General features: G+C 33.5%; 1 long non-coding RNA gene across 2 annotated transcripts; it reads right to left on the bottom strand.

The window, feature by feature from the left end:
- Nucleotides 1–271: 271 nt before the first annotated feature.
- Nucleotides 272–4,373, bottom strand: LOC107860870. Of its 2 annotated transcripts, XR_007052687.1 has the most exons (4): nt 1,599–4,373; nt 1,407–1,500; nt 1,214–1,295; nt 272–1,131 (listed from the first exon to the last, which is right to left on the bottom strand). It is a non-coding gene; the product is annotated as an uncharacterized LOC107860870 (long non-coding RNA). The 2 variants fall into 2 exon arrangements; XR_007052688.1 differs by lacking the exon at nt 1,407–1,500 and having other exon boundaries at nt 1,599–4,369.
- Nucleotides 4,374–5,588: the final 1,215 nt, after the last annotated feature.

The following is a 5,588-nucleotide window of genomic DNA, read 5'->3' as shown; positions in this document are numbered from 1 at the left end:
TATCCCTTTGCAAGGGACCACAGTAAGAATTTCACTATCCATCAAGAGCTATACATCTGGGATTCAGTAGCTGCAACAACAAAGAAAGTGCTTGGACTACACTACAGGCTCTTACCATACTTCTACACGTTAATGCTCGAGGCACATACCAAAAACATCCCTATAGCACGACCTCTTTTCTTCTCATTCCCCGAGGACACAAACACTTACACTATCGACTCTTAGTTTTTAATCGATAACAGATTAATGATATCACCAGTACTGGCATCTAGTGCGGTTTCAGTTAATGCATATTTTCCATTCGGTACCTGGTTCAATCTCTTCAATTATTCAAACTACGTAAATATGAAATCTGGTAGCTACATCAACCTAGATGCGCCTCATGATCATATCAATGTGCACCTCCGAGAGGAAAATATAGTGGCAGTGGAAGGACAAGAACAGCAAGGAAAACTCCATTTGAACTACTTGTTACCATCAACAGCATGGGAAATAGTTTAGGAGAAGTCTTCATGGACGATGGCGAAGACGTTGAAATGGGAGGAGAGGGAGGAAAATGAAGCCTTGTGAAATTTCACACTAATGTTGTGAATAACAAGTTATATCTCAGATCAAAGGTTATGAATGAAGAGTTTGCTTTGAATAAGAATTGCACAATACACGAAGTCACTTTCTTAGATTGAAAAAAGGGGTGAGCAAAGTAAGTGCATATAATTTGACCACTAAAATTGGAACAAAAATTGATAGAAGTGCATCTGGTGTTCTGGAAATGACAGGTTTATCAATTCTTATTGGAAAAGAATTTACTATTGAGCTAACACTTGCCAAATAATTATGAATAAAGTGTGTATTGCATTCTTTTTAAAACACAGAGATTAGATTGCACAAACGCAGGATTAGGCATAGTAAATGGTAATCCAAATCATAAATCATCTCATTCTAACAGGCTAATCAAATCAGACAACCATCAGTTTTTACATAAAAAAAACTACCTGTAGAAGGTTAATCCCATCTTCAGCTAGACTAGGTACAACAGTCGAGAGTGGTTGTGGTTTCCATTGGGGGTATTTGTGTCAGTTAACTAATTTGCTTACCCCAGGCCAGAATCGTTCATTAGGATTACCTAGCAACCTACACCGTAATTATGTTGACATTAGAATGGTGGAATAGTTGAGGAACAAAGCTCAAAAGCAAGTGATTTTTAGTTCTAAACCTGAAAATGTGAAACAGTTATTGCAGCTCAGAGTCTCCAGGGAAGAGGGCTTGGTTTGTCACTAGTTCAGCTGAGGTTGAAACTGAACCACAAAAGAACATATATAACTCTATGTTTAATAATACTATAATATTATACAACCTAAAAGGAGATAAAGATCACTCGTAAGAGGATGTATGAATAGGTATTTTACCAAATATACAACCAACAGACCACATGCCAACTAGTCTGCAGTAATGAGTAGCTCCAAGAAGAACCTCAGGGGCTCTATACTACAGGGTTAATATCTAAAGAAAAAAGGAATATTTTCACACACAAGGGATATAAAGATAGCATAGATGCATGATTATTGATTATAGATGCTACAGTAGAGTAGTAAAATTACCTCATGCGTGTACTTCTTGATGGGCACAATATAAGCCGTAACAAGTCCAAAATCAGCTAATTTGAGCACATTCGTCTTCCGATCCATCAGAAGATTATATGGTTTCAGATCCTTGCAGCAACAAATTAAACAAGTGACTAATACAAACCATGAAACACAGTGTGTGGTTGGTAGACTTACCCTCTCCAGACCCACTTGGTGAGAATATACTGGGTATGTTGTTGTGGTAGACTTTCTTGGCATTTGCATTGTACGTGGGCTATTAAACTACAAAACGAAGGTACTTTATTGTATTATTCAATTCGATTTCAAGACCCACATCATAATTCCTAATCCCGACTTTGAAAGAGTCATGGAAATCCTTGAAAGGAATTGCAATTTTAAGGAGAATACATTTAGTAAGCGTTTGGCCATAAAAACTAAAAAAAATTGAAGTTGGAGTTAAAGTTGGAGTTGGAGTTAGAGTTGTGTTTGGCCATGTGTTTTTGAAAGATGTTTTTAGACTTTTGAAAAGTCCTTTTTAAATTTAATTTTATGTCCTAAACCTTTAAAAACTATCAAACTTGCCCAACTAATTTATCTACTGATTTAAGTGGCTTTAATGTCTCAAGAAATCACCTGACGAAAAAATATTCTGACGATTTTGGCTTTGGTTCACAAAATGCATTCCACAATATATTCTGATGAAAAAATATTGGTTGCTCAGGGCAAATACAACACAAACAATTTACTTGCCCCCGTAAAGTTGCATTTATTATTAGTCTGCATAATTAGTTCTGAATCATGAAGTGCTTGCCTGGGCAACTTATTGACCATATACTTATCACAAGAGGTGAAAGTTGTAATTTATATTGCTAATCTTAGTGCTATGCAACTACTTTTGATATTTTGATTGCTCATTGCAACACATAAAGAAAAGTTAGCAAATAAGTACTGAATATAATATTTTTTGCACTGTTTAAGTGATATAGGACTGCGGATATGTGTTCCAAATTGAATTTGCAAAACTCTCAAGTTATTCTGATCTAGTGCAGTTAATAAGCTTTGTGTAATATTATAGTGAAAGAAAAATACAAATAGTAGTTGGCATTTGTTTATGATTGTTGGTTGTGGATTTGTGCAATAAGGGCTTTGTGTAATATTAAAAAAAAATGGGGTTATATGTAGTAATAATAATAAAAGTTGGAATTGGAATTGGAAAAAAAGTGAAAAACAACAAAAAGTTGTTTTTACTTTTCAGAAAACAATTTTGGAATTGTTTTTGGAATATCTATGGCCAAACACCACAAATTCTATAAAGTGAAAAAAAAATAAAAAATGGATAATTTCTATGGCCAAACGGCTTCTTAATGAAATATAGAAGCCTAGCATATCTTCGATTAGTCTAAGTAGGTTGTGTATGGAGCAAGATGCCGAAACAGTGCGCAAGAGAATGCAATGTTACTAATGTATTACATCACCCTGGTGTTGCATAACTTCGTGTTACTCGATCAATCCTTCACATATTTGTTGACACAACATTTTTGGTAATTCCTTGCACAAGGATTCAAAAAATACAGGTTGCTGCCTACACATATCATGAGCTATATATGCATAATACACACCCTTGACATTAATTGATACCTCACATACATAGAACAAAAGGCCACTTAGTAGATACAAAAGCAATTCATAACACGTACAACACCTATTTACCCCTTTACCTAAATACAACTCTTGAGTCAAATCTAATTTAACCATATAGATTGCACAAACGCGGGATTGGACCTAGTAAATGACAATCCAAAAAATAAACCAGCGAAATTGTTGTGCAACTGCCTCTTTACTATCGTCCTTGCAGAAAATAAAAAGGCACTGGTTAATTCACAACCAAATACCAATGCAGCAACCCCTTTGTCTTAACCTCATAGATTAAGAAGCAACCCACAGAAACAAGAAATCCACAATCTATTTTTATAATTCTTCTATTCACTAGATTTGATATCTTGGAAAATACAATTTCTTATTTCTAACAGCACTTTCATTCACTCATCTTGTTACTTTCCTGGCCAGTTCAAACTCATGGCATTCTCTATAAGAAAACAAAGTCATGAAATTCTTCATCTTCTTCGTTTTAATTGAAAAAATGGACTTCTTTGAACATATAGCTGATTTTCTATTATTTTTTCTATGAGCTAAACTTAAATTAGGGCATAATTGATATGAAATTTCTTAAATTGGACAAAGAGAAAACTCATTCTAAATAATGAAGAAACACTGAAAATCAAGCAAAATTGATAAAGAAAAAAGAAAAATGAGGCAAAGTCGATGAAGAAAACAGGAAAATCGAGCAAAATCAACGAAGAAAAACTGGAAATTAAGCAAAATCAATAACGTAAACTAGAAATTTTCATTAATAACCAGACGATTAACAATAGATAAAGCTAAAGCAAGCTAGTTTTACATCTACAAAAAGCTAATGGAGACCTTAGCAGTTGATCGGAGCTGGAAAGAAAATGGACGGAGATCTCCCACTGTGTATAACGATTGGCGTACCTCCTAGTAGCAATGGCAGACGCGAAATATTTTGGGAAAATGAGAGAAATATTTTTGAAAAAAATGAGAGAGACAAATGTTTTTGGGGGAAAAAAAGGGGGAAATATACTTTGTGTTAGCGGTATTTTTTTTTATGGATAGCGGGGGTTAAACCCCCCGCAAATTATATTATTTGGAGCAGTATTTTTTTTAGAATGGATAGCGGGTGTTAAAATCCTCGCAAATTATATAAGTTTTTGACGGTATTTTTTTGATAGATAGTGGAGGTTAACCCCCCACAAATTATATAATTTTTAGCGGCACATTTGTAACCGCCGCATTTAATATAATTTTGCAAAGATTAAAATAATCCCCGTAAATAAACCCTCGCAACTATATCCATTTTTTGTAGTGTGTTATAAAATATAAATAGAGAACAACATAAATAAATAGAGAGAAGAGGGAGATTTCTTTATTTCTCTTAAAGGATGAGAGATCATAAGATGTTGAGAATACAATGAACAAAACCCCTTTATTTATAGGAAAAAATACTCTTTTTTTTTACTAAAAGACAGATACTTCAAATCCCGATAGATACCAGCTAGATCTTGATAGATCTTATTAGATCTTCATAGACATTCACATAAATACATTTATAACAGTTTCAATTTACTTGTCTAATTTATGAAATCAAGTCAAATGATTATATAACGTACTTTTTCTGTTTCATTTTATTTGATACTTGTTGACTTGACATATTTTTTGTTAAAAAATTATTAGGGTATATTTTACCAAATTGACTTTATTGATGATGTTTTGGGATTTTAGAATTTGACTATTACTATTTTATATGTTACTTAATACTAAGAATAGAAAGAGAAATGTATAAGAAAATTCTCTTAATTTTATAGTCTGAACAAGAAATTAAAATGACTATTTCTAATATAGAAATCAAGTAAAATAAAATAGAATGATTATTAATAATTAAATTTAAATTTTCAATTAATTAATAAAATGAATTTATGAAATTAATACTTAATAAATTTTCGATGGCAAGGAAATGCAAGGAGGGAGTAATAAAGAGATAATACATCGAAACACCCCGAACTTGCAGCCAAAACTTACTTTAGACCCTTAACTAGACGGAAAATTATATACCCCCTTAACAACTTTTAAGTGAATTAAATACCCCCTTAAAATACATTACCACTCTCACAAATGGAGGTGCACTACACACGCGTCCACATCACTGCCATGTCACTGCCACGTTATTGCCACGTAATATTTATTTTAAAAAAGATGCCACACATATATTTAATAAAACTAATTTTAAAAAAATTCCCTTTCTTCTTCACTCCCCCTCCCCCAACCCCTCTTTCTTCTTCAGTAAGATTCCTCGCCGCCCCCGCCCCACTCTTCAACCCTCCATAACTATTTTTTTCTTCTTCTCAGACCATTCCCCCCACCCCCACTCCC

The sequence above is a fragment of the Capsicum annuum genome, chromosome 2, assembly GCF_002878395.1.
Source record: "Capsicum annuum cultivar UCD-10X-F1 chromosome 2, UCD10Xv1.1, whole genome shotgun sequence".
Taxonomy (NCBI): Eukaryota; Viridiplantae; Streptophyta; class Magnoliopsida; order Solanales; family Solanaceae; genus Capsicum; species Capsicum annuum.
Note: the sequence above shows the minus strand (reverse complement) of the source record. Positions and strands in the feature narration are given on the sequence as shown.